This window comes from Ceratotherium simum, chromosome 8 (genome assembly GCF_057802395.1).
Source record: "Ceratotherium simum simum isolate JZ-2026a chromosome 8, ASM5780239v1, whole genome shotgun sequence".
Lineage (NCBI taxonomy): Eukaryota > Metazoa > Chordata > Mammalia > Perissodactyla > Rhinocerotidae > Ceratotherium > Ceratotherium simum.
In genome coordinates, this window is record NC_141907.1 from 15,456,545 (window position 1) to 15,475,658 (window position 19,114).

The 19,114-nt window shown below is 36.6% G+C and overlaps 1 long non-coding RNA gene across 1 annotated transcript in view; it reads right to left on the minus strand.

Annotated features, from left to right (window-relative positions):
• Window positions 1-761: 761 nt before the first annotated feature.
• Window positions 762-19,114, minus strand: part of LOC147916403 (uncharacterized) — a 332,266-nt gene continuing 313,913 nt past the window's right edge. The window contains exons 3-4 of the long non-coding RNA XR_015552885.1: window positions 2,041-2,133; window positions 762-898 (exon numbers count right to left, since the gene is read on the minus strand). This is a non-coding gene — a long non-coding RNA (uncharacterized LOC147916403). The remainder of the gene's footprint in view (window positions 899-2,040; window positions 2,134-19,114) is intronic.

Genomic DNA, 19,114 nt, shown 5'->3' on the forward strand with positions numbered 1-19,114 from the left:
AGTGAAGGAAGGGATGAGGGAACAGTATGGAAGTTTTAAAATATGCCTGCAAACATTCTTGACACTCCTCTTATTGAGATAGGGATCTATGTTTCCTCTGCTAACAACTGGGTGTACTTTTGTGATTGTTTCAACCATTTGAGTTCAACAGGAAATAATATTATGTGACTTCTGAATCCAGATCATAATATTTGATATGGATCCAGCTTTAATCACTGGAATACTCACACTTGAAATCTTTAGATGCCATGTAAACACCATGACAGCTAGGGGGCTGCCAAGCTGTGAGGAAGCTGAAAGTAGCCCAAATGGAGAGCCTACATATAGAGACCTTGAGACCACACACACACAGATACACACACATACACACGCATGCATGCACACATGTGCTCACACACATACACATACTCACACACATCCCCAGAGAGTCCCAGCTGTTCCAGTCACCTGATGTTCCAGCTCCAGCCACAGTTTGACTGTAACTTCATGAGAACCCACACCAGAACTGCCCAAGTTCTTTCTCATTTCCTGATCCACAGAATCCAAGACAGCGTGAAAGATAACGTAATGATGGCTGTTGTTTTAAGCCACTAATAAGTTGTCACACAGCAATAGATAGCCAGAACAAGTTTGTTTCTTGTTTGTTTTTCTTCTTTTTTCTCATATGATCTCAAATTTAATGATGTGTGAGTACATATAGTGTCTGAAATGAGTGCAGAGCTAGAGTCATTTAACGATACAATAACCAGAAAATACCCACCTGTATTAGTGAGGCTTCTCCAGAGAAACAGACCCAATAGGATGTGTATATATAAATACAGAAAGAGATTTATTTTAAGCAATTGGTTCATGTGATTGTGGAGGCTTGATGAGTCCAAAATCTGATGAGGGAGGCAGGCTGGAGACACAGAAAAGAGTTGCAGTTCAAGTCCAAAGGCAGTCTGCTGGTGAACCACAAAGAGTTGATGCTGCAGAAAGTCTGAAGGTGGTCTGTTGGCAGAATTCCCTCTTGCTCAGAGAAGGTCAGCCTTTTGTCCTAGTCAGGCCTTTAACTGATTGGATGAGGCCCACTCACATTTCATAGGGTGATCTGTTTTACTCAAAATCCACTTATTTAAATGTAAATCTCATCCAAAATATCACCACAGAAACATCCCAAATTGCATTTGACCAACTATCTGGGCATGATGGCCCAGCCAAGTTGACACACAAGATTAACCATCACACCACCTGAGTAAAAAGCGAAGTGGTCTCTTTTGTTATAGGGTCAAATTTCTTCATTAATTGATTGAAAGACTAAAGAGAAATTATTTAACATTTCTGTGCCTCATTAATATCACATATGCCATTGGTTTAATAATATTACTTATAAGGATGTTATAAAAATTATAATACAAGTTATTGATGTATCTAACACAGTGCCTGGCATAGACTAAGCATCAATAAATTATAAGCCCTGTACTCTTCCCTTCAATATATGTCATGAATAAACAGAGAAACATATAACAATAGGATTGGTACCTTGGGGGTCATCTAGTCCACATTTATATCAAAGACATCCTACTATTCTTTTTGTGCAAGATTAGAAGCTGGAATAAGGAAGGCAAAAATGAAGAACTTGTGCAGCCAGGTTTCCCACATCCTGGCATATCTTGCTAACTGATCCATTTAGTTGAGCTCTTAAGGCACAGAATCCCTCCCAGCACAATATTGCCAGCAGCTGTTATCAACAGATAGGATTTGATATTTAGGAGGAAACTTAATGGTTTCCTGATCATGGGTCCAGTAATTCCACAGTCATTAAATACACATGCAGGACCACCTAGTATGTGCCATGCCCTGTGCACATTTCATGCATGCTACCTTACTCTTTACATTTATTAATTTCCCTCTAAGCTTTATGTATGCGTGTATAGCCTCACTCAATAAAAAATAGCCTGGTAGACCCCTTATATTTGTTATGTACCATTTTATCCTGGATGGATTTCTGAAAGGAAAGTTGGGGTTATGAGACAGATGTGGTGGAAGGGAAAAATTTACCTGGGTGCAATTACTGAGATATTCCAAGTCATGGGGCCACCTTCAGGAGTCGAGATGAGAGAGACACCAGTGGAGTACAATGATGTGAGAAATCTAGTTCCAGGGATAAAACAAAGATATAGTATTCCAAGCATAAATTGACCAATTCTGTTTCTGTATAGTTCAATAAAATGTTAAACATCACGTCAATCCAAACCAGAATAAGGAGTCTCAGAAGTAGGGCTAGTTAAAATAGATAATGATTATTGGGGAAATATGAAGACAAATTCTTTATTCACTAGGATGAACCTTCAAGATCAAGTTCCTTTCTTTTTAGGGCTGAATATATGAAGATGGGATTTCATTTATAGATCGACTTAGAAGACAAGGAGGAATTAGACATGTTCTAGGACGGGGGGACAAGCTCAGATGAGGTATTATAACTTGACCCAGGCTTACTGATTGATGGAAGACAATAGATAGTTAATGCTAAGTCCCAGAGTGTCCATTTAGTTCTAATTGAATATTTTTTGTTCGGAATAATTGTTTGTTCTTGAGGCTGCAATGGGGCTGAGACTGCTGAAGAGAGAAAATTGGTTCCCACTGTAGGAAGGGCAGGGATGCTGAAGCCAGGAAGCATGCAGAGCCTGATACTTCCTAACCCTCCTCTTGCCTTTTTAAGGAAGACAAAATGATACTGCCTTTCACTCCAGTGGGACTTCCAAGGGGATATACAGTGTTTAATATTTTGTCACTTCTTATTTTTGAGACAATTTTAAAATAGTACAGGAAACTCCCGTATACCCTAAATCCAGAGTCCTTAATTGTTTACATTTTTCCCCTTTGGTTTCATCTCCTCCTCTTCCTCTTTTCTCTTCTTCATTCTCTCTCTCTCTCTCTACATATATATATATATATGTATGTATGTATTCTCACACAAACACGTGTGTGTATGCTTCTCTGCATATTTTTTTCTGACGCTTTTAATATCAATTTAGGCATCATAATAATTCTTTATCACTATTGCAGGTTGAACTGTGTTCCCTCCAAAAGATATGTTGAAGTCCTAACCCCAGTCGCAGACTGTGACCATATTTGGAAATAATCTTTATAGAGGTAACCAAGTTAAAAGGAGGTCATTAAAGTGAGCCCTAATCCAATATGATCATTATCCTTATAAAAAGGGGAAAAATTAGACACAGGTATGCACACAGGGACAACACCATGAGAAGACTGGAGTTATGCTGGCACAAGTCAAAATCTACCAGGAGCTAGGAAAGAGGCCTGAAACAGGTCCTTTCCTGGAGCCTTCAGAGGGAATATGGCTCTGCTGATACCTTAATCTTGGACTTCCAACCTCCAGAACTGCAAACAATAAATTTCTCTTGTTGAAGCCAGTACGTTTGTGGTACTTGGTTATGGCAGCCCCAACAAACTAATGCAATCCCTAAATAGTTGACAACATTTCCTAAAGACAAGAACATATTCTTACATGACTATAGATTTTCTCTTCTTCATTTTTCTCTCCTCTCTTCTTTTCTCTTTTCTTCTTTTCCTAGAACTCCGGTTATGTAATACATACACCAGACTACTTGATACTGTCCTACTCAGACCCTGTTCTGGTTTTTTTTCTAATACTTTTTTTTTTGGTGAGGAAAGTTGACTTTGAGCTAACATCTGTTGACAATCTTCCTCTTTTATTTTTTGCTTGAGGAAGATTGTCCCTGAGCTAACATCTGTGCCAATCTTCTTCCATTTTGTATGTGGGATGGTACCACAGCACGGCTTGATGAGCAGTGTGTAGGTCCGTGCCCAGGATCTGAACCCATGAACCCCGGGCTGCCAAAGCAGAGCATGCCAACTTAACCCCTAAACCACCGGGCTGGCTCCTCTAATACTGTTTTATATCTCTATTCTTCAGATTGTATAATTTGTATTCACAAATTTTCAAATTAATTGACCATTTCTTGTGTCTTCTCCAGTCGGCTGTTAAGCATACCTAATTTTTTTTTTTCTAATTTCAGATATTTCATTTTCAGTTCTAGGATTTGTATATGGTTATTATTTACAGTTTCTATTTACTTGCTGAAAGTCTCCACCTGTTAATTAATTGTAACTATGTTTTCTTTTAAAACTGTGAATATATCATAATGACTACTTTAAAGTCCTTATTTCATAATTCTAGCATCCAGATCATCTTGAGATCATTTATATTGACTATTTTGTTAACTATGATTCATCTTTTCCTGTTTTTTTTTGTCCCCCAGGTCTAGTAATTTGTGATTATATGCTGGAAATTAAGGAAAATACTTTATAGTGGTTTGGACTGTTGTTAACTTCTAAAGAATATTGCCTTTTTAAAATCTAATTGGCTTGACTGAAACCCTGTTTTTCCTGCAGTGGGCAGCAGCAAAGATCTTTCCTCAGTTACCTCAGCTTTCCAGTTGCTACCCTCTGCCTTGCTTTTGGCGTCTCACTTGTGGGTAGTTCAGGGATTAGCCAAGGATTGTGGACTTCACACACAAATTTGGGGTTGATTCTCAGTGTAGCCCTCCCATCCAAGGTCTTATGCCTTACCTCTCAGCTGTTTGGGCCACTCTAAACTCCATTCTCTAACTCCTGATTTAATACAGAAGTATTTATCTTTTGGATTTATATTGAATTAGTAGCCAATTAAATTCACTTTTCCTAATACTATGTTTATACATTGGAACATTTTTTAGAAAATGTTTAGTGTTTGGCATTTATCCAGTCAATCATAGATACATTAAGTATTTTTCTAGGATTCCCTATTTGTCAAATACAATAACGTTGAGGCAAACACATACAAGTAAGATCTAGTGTGTACATTTAAATGGTACATAGTCAAAAGAATGAAATAACTGTGCAATCATGAATTAATAATATGGTTAGATAAAAGCTGTATACCAAATATTACAGAAACAAACAAAAAATTAGAAAAGAATAATTGGAGAAGTAAAGTTTCAAAGGAGAGGTAAAATTTGAGCAGAATAGAGTGAAAGGATACATGAATCTTTTGAAGTGGATAAGTTGGGGTTGGAGCATTCTAGTATGGAAAACAGCCTGTCCAAGGAACAGAGGAATGGAAGAAAATGAGATTTTATCAGGTACAGAGGAAAAAAGAAAGAAAAAGTGCTAGAAACACCATTTAAAACTTAAAAGACCTTCTATAATTTGTAAAGGAGTGGATTTTTTTTCTGTTAGACATTAAAAAAATATCGAGTGGTCTTACCTGGAGAATAATGGCCATATTTGTATTTTGGAAAGTTGTTTTGTAGCAGTTACAGCAAGAAGAAAAGATTGATGTTGGAAAGACCAGTTAGGTGAAAAATGCTGAAGACCAGAACTAAAGCTGTCATGATGGTGTTAGAAAGAAGGTGACATATTGAAGAAGCATTCAGAAAACCAAATAATTCAAGTGGGAAATAAAAAGAATGATTTAAGGACGACTCTGAGATTGCAAACTTGAGTAACTGAATGTTTTAACCAGAATAGATCCACTTACCAGAATAAAATACAGAAGACTTCAGCATAAAAGGCAGAGATTTGGAGCCTAGAAAAACAACAAGTTGAATATGGAAAATGTTCAGCTTGAGGTTCTAAGGGATTTATTACATGTCATCACATTAGTGTCAGTCCATCATTTCAGTCCTTCTGGCTCTTTCCAAATAGTTTTTTAATCTGAATTCTGAGTGAGCCTTCTTGGCTGTGTTGTCATTGATGATGAGAAATGTGAGAAATGGAATGAGATTAAAACTATCCTTCCTTGAGTCCCTTCTTTTTAACAGACACCATTCTACATGATATTCATATATTTATTTTAATCTGGTACATGTATTCTATCATGATTTTACAGATGAGAAAAAGGAAGTTCCGAGTCATTAATTAGTAGAACCTAAGTCTTCATGAAATATGCTATATTTTGAGGTCAATGGTCTTAGTAAATATATCTAAACAATCTCCATACCAGTTGGATGCTGGTAATATCCAATAGTAGACAGTTAGGAAGAATTCCAATCAATATTTTAAGGAATGGTAATTTGGACTTTCAGAGAAATCCTTTTGGTTAAATACATGTTATCTCCTTTTAAGTACATTTAATATCTTCTCCATCTCTTTCTCTCAACTTGCACGTGCTACCCCGTTTATTAAGCTGTCAGGATGCTATCTACCTCTATTAAGGAGGCCACAGGATGGATTGTGCCTTCATGTTGTAAACCACTTAGAGCTTTCTGGGTAGAGTAAATGTTACCACTTGAGGGCATCCTGTCATTATGTTCTGTAATAGTCCTGAACTTCCAAATCCACCTCAAAACTAAAGCTCTCTGACAGAAGGGACTAAGGGAAAAAATAGTCTTTGCCTGAAACGCTGAGGCAGCAGTGAAAATGGTAATTTACCATGCTAAATTGGTGTTTCCTGGAGTACTAGGTCAGGGAGGACCGTATTTCAGGAAATGCTAAGTCAACAGAAGAGGGTAAGTGACACAGATAGAAGTTGATGGAATCTTCCTGGCAGGGACCAAAATAGGCATTTCAGACACACTGAGTACTCTACTAGTTAAAATGACTTTTGAGGAGGAATCTGCATTTGAAGTTTCCTTTGATCAGAGAAGACAAGGAAAACACCCTTGTAAGCAGCCTTCCTTCAAGTAATGGTGGCAGCAGTCCTCCTGTGAGCCTGTCAGTTATGAGGAGGAAGTTGAAAATGAATGACATATCTGATTAGAAAATTTTAATTGATAGTTTAACCCTAAATATTGAGATTTTTTCTCTCGGATTTTCAACAAAGATGATCAAACAAATGCATTAAAATATGTGCAAATATGTCTGAAATTTATAATTATTGTTAGAATTGAATATATCTTTCTCCATTGTAGAATAGTAAATAAAAATTATCCATGCTCATTATGACTGCTTAATTTTCCCTTGGTGTTCATCCAAGCTTACAGAAAACATACACACACACACACACACACACACACACACACACACACACACATACACATACACCTAACTAATAGATTCTAAGTAAAGGGAAGCATTGTGCCCCGAAGAGAAAGTTATGGTCAAAATTAGGGTGCAGCATATGAAGGTGTATTATACAATATTAAACTCCAGTAAACCAATAGATTTTGCTGATCCAATACAATCTATAATTTTTTGGAGTGTTGAAGTATTTATGAAAAGCAATATAAGTTTGTAGTTTCATCAACCCCTCAATCTTTTTACCAGTCCATTTTACAATTTGAACAAATAGCAATGCTTTGTTGTACCCCAAATCACCTTTACTTTTGTTGGGGAGGGCAAAAGATGTCATATTTATGAAAAAAGTATAGATGGCAAGTCTATTTCTTGTGTTTGAAGAACATTGAACTTTTTTTCTATTAAATTGATTTACTATGCTGTAACACAAAGGAGAGGAAATATGTTTACACTAAGGAAGTCAGGATCAGAAGTAATCTTACAGGGGGCTGGCCCTGTGGCTTAGCAGTTAAATGCACGTGCTCCGCTACTGGTGGCCCAGGTTCGGATCTCGGGTGTGCACCAACGCACCACTTGTCCGGCCATGCTGAGGTGGCGTCCCACATACAGCAACTAGAAGGATGTGCAACTGTGACATACAACTATCTACTGGGGCTTTGGGGAGAAAAGGGGAAAAAAAAGGAGGAGGATTGGCATGGATGTTAGCTCAGGGCTGATCTTCCTCACAAAAAATAAAGAAGTAATCTTACAGCACTTATTCCCGTATATATCATATCATATATTGTATCATATCATATCATGTATATTACGATACAGTATAATATGTAACTTTTAAGTGAACAAGGTTAATTATATGTACAGAGCGGCTGGTTAGTCATAGGAAATTTGGTCCCATACCATTCCTGACAGTTTTTAAATGAAGGGATCAGGAGTGTTAGATTTTTTTCTGTCTTCATGGTTTATCCTTCGCACCAGTAGCTGCTGTTAGGCTATTAGCAGCCACAGCAGGTCAGCAGAAGAATGAGCCATGTCACCTAGTTATTGGTTTAGGGCCAGTATTCTTTAACACACTGTCATGACTGTTTAGTATGACAAGATAGCATCTTGAAAAGATCTGGAGGTAAACTCTTGTTAGAGGCAAACTATCAATTCTTCCAACCAGAAACATTTGTCAGGGATTTTCTCAGAAGCCTGTTCTTGGATTTCTGTTCAAAATGGAGTTAAAGTCCTATATATATACACTCACCAAAAAAAAAAAAAAAAAAAAAAAAAAATCCGCTGGGTCCAAACACAGAGACTATGATAGGCTGGATAAAATAAAATTTTATAGTTTGGATTTTCCTGATAGCTTCAGGATGACAGAAAGCTCTAGTGGCAGCAGACTAGAAAAAACATCCATTAGGGAGTTGAAGGCCATTTATTGTAGGCAAACAGCCAAAGGGGTTAAAAAAAAGTAAAGAAAAGAAATCTAGGGAGGTGGTGTTTGCAGTAAATTTCAAACAAAGCATGTGTATGTGATGTATAGTAAATAACTACCCCAACCTAATTTCCTGGAGGGAAAAAAAAAGTTGCTACCCAAGAGACTTTAAAAGTAATAGAAAAAATGTACAAAGAGATCATTACTATTAAATTTCCAATCATCTTATAAATGGAGGGTAAAAAACAACCGATTACAGGGCTAACTTCTTTTTCATCTAATCAACAAGCTGCTCCTGTTCCGTGAAATGGAATGAAATGAATGCCATGGCCTTTTTAAGTGGCACAGGGGATCTATTTATTGTGGGAAGAGATTTGCTGAATGACTATAAAATGCAGAGATAATTTTGGAAGTCAACTAACAGCTTTGCCAAAGAGACCCTCAGAACCCACCTGTCCATGATATCTATTCCTCCTCCAACAGGCATCTCATTTATTGGAAATTATTTTTCTCATCATCATCAGCCAAGATATCTGCCCAGTTGAGAAAAGGAGTTTAAAAAAGCGACATGGACAATGACATGCGCTAACTCTTGGCATGATAAAGATCAGGGACGTGGAAAATTGTCATTCGGCGCCCATTAATTTTATTGGAAAACAGAAGAGTGAATGTGTTTCAGATTTTTTTCATTAGCCCATGTCTGCTGTGATTCTCTGTGTGAATGACATGACAGGAAGGTGAGGTGTGAGATGAAAAATGTACAGTTTTTTTGGTGGTCCATAAAGGTATTCTTCACTCTATTGAATAGGGGGATGGATGGGTTTATGAAAGGTGTTCTTGTAAATTGAATCTCTAATGTTATTTTGCATATCAGTTATAAACATTTAGGAATACAATTTCGTGGAATTTTACTTTTACCCCAAGTTATAATACAAACCAAACTTAAAAAATGTAGCATTCATCTTTGTATCAAATATTTAAATCAGAGATAATTAAATTCTGATAAAATATGCATAAAGACACTCAAAGACATAAAATATATAAAGCCGTTCCCATAATTAGCAAAGTAGCTTATACATACAGAGCGGAAAAGCAATGAGAATCTAACCAAATATGACAAACTCGTTTTGAACCCTCTCTTCCCCGTGTGCACTCCCAGTTTTTATTCAACCAATTGTGCACAGTTTTCTATAGTAAAATATAACTGAATTTTTGAAGGTGGTTAGAAGATAAACATTTTAGGCTTGAAGACTTTACTTTGGAATAAAGGAGTGAAGGAAACAGAAAGAGACCAGAGATCACGATTCAGAACATAACAGTAGCACACTAAGGGAAAGTATATTTCCTTGAACATGTGTGACATTCAGTAAAGCCAATTATCAGCCACTGAATAGCGAAATACTGACCTTATTTAAAATTATATGGATGTAAATATTTATAGGTCTCTGCACAAGCAGGTGTTATATTATTGAGTTCTGATTTATACAGCAGACTTGTATTTCCAGCAGCATGATGGTCTATACGCCCTAAATGACCATCTCAATAAAATCAATAAAGGGTTTGAAAATGAAATATTTTTTAAATCTCATTTATTGCATTACTGAGCAGGCATGTTTGAAAAAAACATGAGACCCAAAGTGAAGCAAAAGCAGAAATCCCAGAGAGTAAATGATCTCCAAAGCTAGCTGGGGGTTCCCGTGGGAGATTTTGGCATAAAACCGGAATTCCCAAAGTGCAATATTTGGGTCTTTCAAAACTCCAGAGATGGAGCTCTTAACCCTTATAGACATATTGTGCCTCACCACGTGAGAAACGCCACACACAATTTCACATAGTCTCCAGAAGCGGGGCGGTTCGGTTTCCTGATGCCTTTTGTACCCAGGAAAATAAAGTCTTTTTTAAATTGTTTTAGAGTTTAGAAGACATTTTGACGTACATTTCCTCCTTTAACCTCAAAACAACTCTATGATGTCAGAATCTTTTATTACCATGGTTAAGAGATTAGAAAGCCCCTGGTCACTGAGAACAAAGACTGATGCAGAGTTTGGAACTAAACCTAGTTTTTCTGATTCTGAAGCCTGTTTGCTGTCCCCAACTGTCCAAACACAGTGTGTTAATGTGGTAAATTTCACCTTCTAAAGTATCCAACCTACATCCCTGGAATAGTTCCGGGCCTGGAAAACTTTGGCTCCCTGCCTAATAGATTGTTAAAAGCCTTTAAAATAATGCAACATTTTCTTCTTTTTTTTTTTTCCTGATGATCCAACTTAGAAATTGAGCACAGAACAGAGCCCCAGAAAGCAATGATACCCACATAATGTTCCAAACTTTCTTCTCAGAAGAGTAAGGTAACATTCTTTTAAATAGCTATTGAGGTTATTAAACATAATGTATTCAAATCTTGTGGATGGTTTAATAAATCAGTACCAGGGGAGTTACAAAAGTTTCAATTCAAAACAATCTCTACCTGGGGTTTAATCTCAGTTCTTCACTCTTGCTCAAATGCATTGCAGCATCTATAAGTCTGGAAACGGCTTTCAATTAATAATCATAAAATCTGTGTTTGAAATTTTAATTTAATAAATAAAACAACCTAATGTTTTTAATCAGAAAACTGATGATATAAGAAAAAAAGGGAACGCCAGTGTCCAACCGCAGAAAGTTTATGGCAAATAAAATCTTACACCAAAAGAAACAATGGGAGTTTTCATAAAAAGATAAGCTTTTAATGATAATGGTGATGGTGATATTGATGACTATATATGTGTATCATGTGTATCATATATATAGTATCATTCTCTTATATCATTTGAGGAAATGATATTAAAATATCATTTTCCTTTGACATTTAAGACATTTCAGGAAGGGAAGAATATAGGGACTAGATTATTACAAGGACAACCTATTACACTAGAACACTCAGAAGCTACTAATGAAATGAGGGACTAGTTCCCACAATCCTAAGGGATTTGACAGATAGCTCAGTAATCCAGCAGAAAACAGTTTCATATACCTGAATGCTGGCAGTAGAGTAAGTGAAAAGAATTTTGAATTCATATTTGGGTGGCTGAGTTCTCTCTCTCTCTCTCTTTTTATTTTTATCATTAAAAAAAGGAGTGAATTACAAAAATAAAAAGAATTACACAAAGAAAAGAGTGAATCCATAAAAAAACAAAAAAGGAGTGAACTTCAGACTGTCCACTGATGAAGAGCAAAGATGACTGGGGTGTGTTTGGGCATCTTGCCTCCACCGGCAGTAGAAACATTCTTTATGTAGCTCCTTCTTTAAGGCCTGCCATCTCTTTAAGGCTTCTCATAAAATGATAATAATAACAATACTACTGGATTGCATAGCTATTGTGCTTCATAAATTCAAAAAACTCTTTCTAAACATCATTTCCTTTAAGTATCACCATAGTTCTGAGATACTGGAAGGGTAGGCACTTCCATCTCCATTTTGTAGATGGTTATACCAAGGTTTAGAGTGGAGACTTATTACTGAGGCCTACAGTGATTGCTCCCCTCTTCTGAATTCTTACAGAAGATGTAGCCTACACCATTTTTGAAGTGAAGTCTTTGATGGAGTTGCTAAGATCTTTCTGATGGATAATACAATAATAATGACCATATATCATTCTTGCTATATGTCAAGCACCATTTAAGAGCATTACTTGTATCGATTAATTTAATCCTCACCAAAACCCTATGAGGTAGGTAATATTATTACCTAGATTTTACAGAAACACAGAGAGGTTGAGTGACTTCCTCAAGGCCACACATTTAAAAGATGGTAGGAACTGGATATAAACTATGGCAGTCTGGTTCTAGAACTTGTACTCTAGTAGACTAGCCTTAGATTGCATAGTTTTGGTGTAAATGCCATTGTCCTTACTATTTTCGGTTATAACTAAAATGTTTTATATGTTTAATTATAGCTAAGGGATATTTTTAATTATTTAATAGAATAATTGCTTAATTCTGTTTGAAGACTATCAATCTCCAAATGTTCGTGTAGGCTTATCAGTGGTCTGTGCCTGCCCTAAGCCCCATAACTCAATTGCTTGCTACTATAATAGAATATAATGCAGATTAGAAAATGTGAGTGAGCCCCTACAATAATCAGGTTTCTTTGGCCAACTATGATTTTGCTATTAATCTATTATAATGACAGGTTGCTTCTTTAAGGAGAAAGATAGAGACTGACCATATATATATAGTGATCCCATATTTTATGGGATACCACTTAAGAGTGGTAGTGGTTGTTATTTTGTTTATTTGACAAATTTGTTTTATTTTTTATTTTTCTTTAGCTCATATCCCTAAAAGCATTTCAACATTTCAATATGTTTTCCCTTTAGTGAAAGTGTTCTTCCCTGGCAAAACCACTGTGGCTCCATTATCCTGAATTCGGCCAGGAGTGAGGTGGTTCATGTATCTCTCCTTTGGAGGACCAGAGAGGTGCGAAGGTTTACCATAGCCACAGTTAATATCTCCCTTCTGGGTCCCCAAATCACCAGGGTGGTCACAATTCCTTCTGATGTTTGTGAAATTAACTCTCCAGCATGATGGGCCCTGGTTTTTGGGATATTTTTCCTCTACTATTAAACTTCCCCATAGCCAATATTTTAGAAATAATTTAGAAAGATCTTGCACAATTCCAAGTGATTTGTTAATCAGCATATGTTTATTAAGTGCTTGAGATTCAACTCAGGGAATCTGGCAGACAGTTTGACTTAAAATACTAGAAGAGACAGTGCAAGAAGATGCACTTCGATGCTCTGGCTTGTTCCATTGCAAGTATCTGATAATTTAGGTATTTTCTATAAGGCTAGAGAAAATATGGCATAGTGGTTAAGAGCAGACTCTGGAGGTAGTCTGCCTGGATTCACCTGATTCTGCCACCTAACAAGAACTCATTTTCGAACACTTAGAATACTGCCTGGTACATAGAATGCCAAGCAAGAGTTCCTAGCGTCATTATGACCTACAGAGATATTATCCTTTAGATCAGTCATACTCAAAGTATATTCTACCTAAGAATGAAATGAGGAGACTTTTAAAAATACAAGTTTATGAACTTCACCTAAGATCTATTTAATCTGTATCTCTGGCGGCTTACAGTCCAGAAATTTCTATTTTTGAGAAATTGATGATGTCCATGCAGAAGGTTCTGATACAGTGGGTTGAGGACAATATTTTGAGCAAATTTGACCAAGACTTTTTCAGTATGTATAGCACTAGTTCCTTAATGTTTTTAAATCTCCACATTTGTAAGGCACTGCACTAAAACTGCAGAAAGAGTCCATCCTTAAGTATTTATAAAATATCTAGCTTGTATATTTTGCTTTGTTTTCCTGCTAGAATAGACATGGCAGTGTTCACATTCATCTCATAATCAAGTGGAGGATGTTTAAATATCACCCTAAATTGTTGTCACACCCAACCCTTAAAACCCCCGAAGGTACATTAAAAAATGAAACAGGGAAATAAATAAGCATTTTGTAAACATTAGCCAAAAAAAAAAAAAAAGATAGTAAGAGACCAGGCTACTCTTTCGAGTATCCTAATATAGAGATGGTGTGTGGTTGTTTCCTTCAGCCTTCCCAGTGTGACTGTTGGAGTAGTAATACTACAGGAAACCCTTGAGCAGGGGAGGAGTGAAGACTCAATGAGATTACAGAGAAGTGGTGAATTCTTAGAGCAATGGAAGGAGTAATGCCAGCAAGTAACCAAGACCCTGATGCCATGCCAACATCAGTCTGAACCAGTGCTACAGCAGATTAAGGAAAAGGAACAAATTAAATTTTTAAACACTGCTAAAGAGAATGTGTGAACGATTATGAGAGATTTTGAGGCCAGTTAGCTCAAGAGGGTTAGGCAAGAGTCTCTCAGTTTTCTTTACAGGCAGTCAGGCAGGCTACTTTACATCACACAATGTAAACTGTCTTCACCAAAGAGGAGTTTATGACAGTAAAATGGTTGTGGGAGGAAAACAGTGGTACTTAGATTATCAGGTTTCTGTGAAGATTTAAAGGGATAATAGGTTGAAAACACATAGAAGAGTCCTTTGCACATGATTGTGTTACATAATTATTAGTGTAAACATTATATCTATAATATTTCATGTTAAGATTACTCTATACTGACAGTTCTTAAAATATGACCTGATGATTCCTGGGGATCCCAGAGAACCTTTAGAAGTTCAGAAAGGTCAAAATTATTTTTAAAATTTTTAATCATGGTAAAACAACATATAACAGAATGGGTAAACAAAATGTGGTATATATTATGACATTTTATTTATCCATTCATGCGTCAATGGACCCTGGATTGCTTCCAACTTTTGGCTTTTGCAAATAATGCTGTTATGAACGTGGATGTACAAATATCTATCCTAGTTCTTGCTTTCAATTCTTTTGGGTGCATACCCAGAAGTGAAATTGCTGGATCATATGCTAATTCTCTTCTTAATATTTTGAGGAACAACCATACTGTTTTCCTTAGTGACTGCACTGTTTTACGTTCCCACCAACAGTGCACAAATGTTCGTTTTTCCCCATCCACCCCAAAATTTGTTAATTTTTTTTTTATTTTTTACAGTAGCCATCCTAATGTGTGTGAGGTGGTTAGCCCTCACTCTTAAGTGATAGTTTCACCAGAATGGAATTCTCTACTAACTTGGTAGATATTATTCTTTGAATTCAGGCTTCTAATGCTGCTTCTGAGAATTCAGCTGTGAGTATAATTAATCATCCTTCATTTGCAAGTAAATCTGTCCTTTCTTTCTAACCACTTTGGGGATTATCTGTCTTTAGTGTTCAGTACTTTGATTCAGACATTTCTAGGTGTTCATTGATCTATGGAAATGTACTTACCAAGAAAACAATGACCTCCAAACTAACAAATAAAATGCATATTTAGGGCCGGCCCCGTGGCTTAGCGGTTAAGTACCCGCGCTCCGCTGCTGGCGGCCCCGGTTCGGATCCCGGGCGCGCACCGACACACCGCTTCTCCGGCCTCATGGCCGCGTCCCACATACAGCAACTAGAAGGACGTGCAACTATGACATACAACTATCTACCGGGGCTTTGGAGGAAAATAAATAAATAAAATTATAAAAATAAAATAAAATGCACATTTATCCTCAGTCTTTCTACACTTTTTAGCATTATTCAACAGAAATAATTACCCCCATTATTTGAAATATTCTCTCAATTTCTGTAGTACTACATTCTCATAGCTTTCCTTTCATCCCAGTGATAATTCATGGCAGGAGTTTTTTGTAAATTCCTTATTCTTTTCTGACCTCTAAATATTTGATATTCCCAAGATGGATCCCAGATTTTACTCTCTTCTCTCTCTACACCTTCTTTCTGGGTAATCACCTCCAAGTCAATGGCTTTAAATATCAATTATATGCTTGTGACTCTCAATATTTCTGGCACAAACTTGTTCTGAGCTTTATACACATATAGCAGATATGCTACGTAGAGTGACCTCTGAAATTTATTAATGGTGTTACTGACTACTCTCATCGTCCCAACCTATTTCTCACTCAGCTCAGTCATTTTCATGTAAGTAAATGATATCACTATCAAACCAGATGCTCAAGCCAAAAACCTAGTAGTTAGCTCTCTCTACCCTATATCTAAACTCTCAGCATATTTTACAAGTACTATCTTCATCTTCACTGCATATCCATGGTTAAAACCACCCTGTCTCTCACCTGGTCACCTCCAATACGGTCTCCCAAACTGGTCTTTCCATCTTACCTTCCTATACTCTATTCTAATTCAACTACAGCAATCTTTTGAAAAATGTAAACCAGATAAAATTTCTCCTCTGCTAAAAAGCTTACAATGTACTTAGAATAAAATCCAAACTTCCTAATGAGAGCCTACAAGAACTCAGCATGAGTTTTCCTTTGCCCACCTCTCTAACATCATCTGCTACTGCTCTTTTCTTCGCTCACTAGGTTGCAGCCTCGTGAGCTTCTCCTTGCAGTTGCTTAACCAGCCCAAGCTCATCTGTGCCTTATAGTCTATTTGTTGGCTCTACGCTTGGAGCATTCATTCTGGTTCCTTTTCAGCCTTCAAGTTTCAACTTAAATTCCACTGGGGCCAAACCTCAATCCTATCTTGAGTGGCACCATCCTCCCATCCCCAGTCACTATCACTTCAGGGCTATTTATTTTCTATGAGGCTCTTATCAATATCTACTATTATCCTATATATTTAATGTCTGCTTCCTTCAAGAAGAACATAAATTCCATGGGGCAGAGACCATTTTTACCTAGGACCTATCATGGTGACTGTCATAGAACATGCCCAAGAAATATTTGCTGAATTGACATTAAATAATTAATCAAGGAATAAATGGTGATTAAAATATGTCCCTGACATTATTACAATCTAATGGTGGGTATTGGCAAGAAAGAAATATTTTTTACAAATAATAATAAACTGTGATAATAATATGAAATATGACATAGGATTATGTGTACATATACTACATATAATTTTTGTTTTCTGTAACTATTTTTGACTCTGATTTTGTACCTATTTAATATTTAGAAGAGTAAGTTTTGTAAAATAAATGACCACATATAATTAGATAATAGTCTATATGTCAGAAACATCTGGCTCCTTTTAGGTAGACAAAGAGGAACTGGTAAAGCAGCTTCTGGGTCATTCCAGAAGCCCTTATCTGCCCAAATCAATTTGGTCTCTCCTTTTACTTCTTTGAGTTCTACTTGCTTCCTGTTGCTGCAGGTCTCGGCAGGTTTTTGTTACATCTCACTGAAGACATTGCTACTAACACATGCTTGCCTCTAACATTACTCTCTTCACCCACATCCCCTTGAGACTCCTGTCTAGCATTTCAAGAACTTCTTGATATTTTTAACTATTCCTCTAGCACTGACCTCAAACATAGCCTCCAGTTTTACCTTCAGAAGACCAAGTCTTCCTTGAAATAGTTGTGCTAAAATAGTTCAAAGAAGAAAGACACCTCCGTGGACTGGAGTAGTTAAGGCTGACTTGCATAATTTGTTCCTCATCATCATGAGCATAGAATGATGAATCTAATTCCAACTCTGTAAATTCAAAGCTTCCCATCTTACATGGGTAATAATAAAAGCCATTTAAACAAAAGCAAAATCACACCATCTACCATCCTAAAGCACCTTTCAGTTCTTCACGTGTGAATGCCCACCACAAACAAGATTTGCTCCTTAAAAAAATAATTATCAAGGTGTCATTTTCTTCTAAGCACTGTTCTAGCATTGGGAAAGCCAGAGTGAACATGAACAAAAGAGGTCTCTGTCCTCATGAAAAGTATATTCTAATGGGGAGGGGGAAAATAACAAACACATAAATATATACCTGAGATAAATTAATATGTAGTGAGTGCATATATGTGCCAAACAGTGTTCTAGGTTCTTGGATTGCAGAAGTTAAAAAATATGCTTAAATTCTATGAAAAAATAAAATGGAGTAATAGGATAGAGAGTAATGTTGAAGGATGGAGGAAGTCAACATAATACATTTAGATCCATGGTCAGGGAAGAATATCAAGTTGTAATTTAAATGATCATAAGATGACAACCATGCAAAGGTCTGGGTGAAGAACAGACAGAGAAAACAACCCAAATGTACCAAGAGATGAGCTTGGCTTGATCAAGACACAGCAAAAAGTCACTGTGTCTGGAACATGATGGAAGGGAAAGTAGTAGATGAGACTGTATAAGTAGGCAAGCTCAAGATCCCATAGATCACGGTCAGAAATTTGGATTTTATCCAATCACATTGGACAGTCATGAATTGAATTCTTCATAAGGATGTTGGCTACAGATGACTAACTCTGATCAGTGCATCCAACAGTTGTTTTACAAAGGGTTGTCCCAGCTATTCTTGCGTTGCGTCAGAAACTCTGATTGCATTCCTTCATTATGGCATCCATAGCAGTCAACAACATGCCTCTACAGGAAGTGGACCTCCTCTGGTCTCACAGCTGACTTTCACTATCTGGTTACAATGCTAGTGGGACTCTGCAAAGTAAAATGTCTGGAAGCTCCATTGGTGAATTAAGGAACAACTGTTTTCCTCGTACTTAAAAGAGACAATCACAGGAAGATCATTTTTATTTTGTACTTTTAAAATTTGGTTTGGGTAAAGCATTTTGCTTCCCCTCAGATAGATAGACTTCAGAAACTGTTTTGGTGACTGTGTCTTCTATCCATCTGGTCCTTGAAACATCATTAATTAGTAATGTCAAGGTTAAGAATGCACCTAATCAAACTATAAAATTTTGAGTGTAAAAAGGTCCTGGAGAGGTTTATACACCAATCTCCAGCTATGCTTCTCAATATATGTCTACCCTCCACACTTTAGTAACCCATATACTACTTGAGACAGCTCAATCATATTTTGGTCATACTCCTTTATTACAAAAAATTTTATTCAATGAATGAAATTTTCCTTGAGACTTCCACTCCATGTGGTCCTGACTTTATTTTCTGGAAAGATTTCGTATTCTATAGACACTCATGCAAGAGCAATAGCTTATTTCAGCCTAACTCCTCTCTAAATTAAGCACATAAAATTCTCTAAAATTGCTCCTATTTAAATTAGTTTGAAACCTATTTTCCATTTGATTTCTTTTTAGGGACACAAT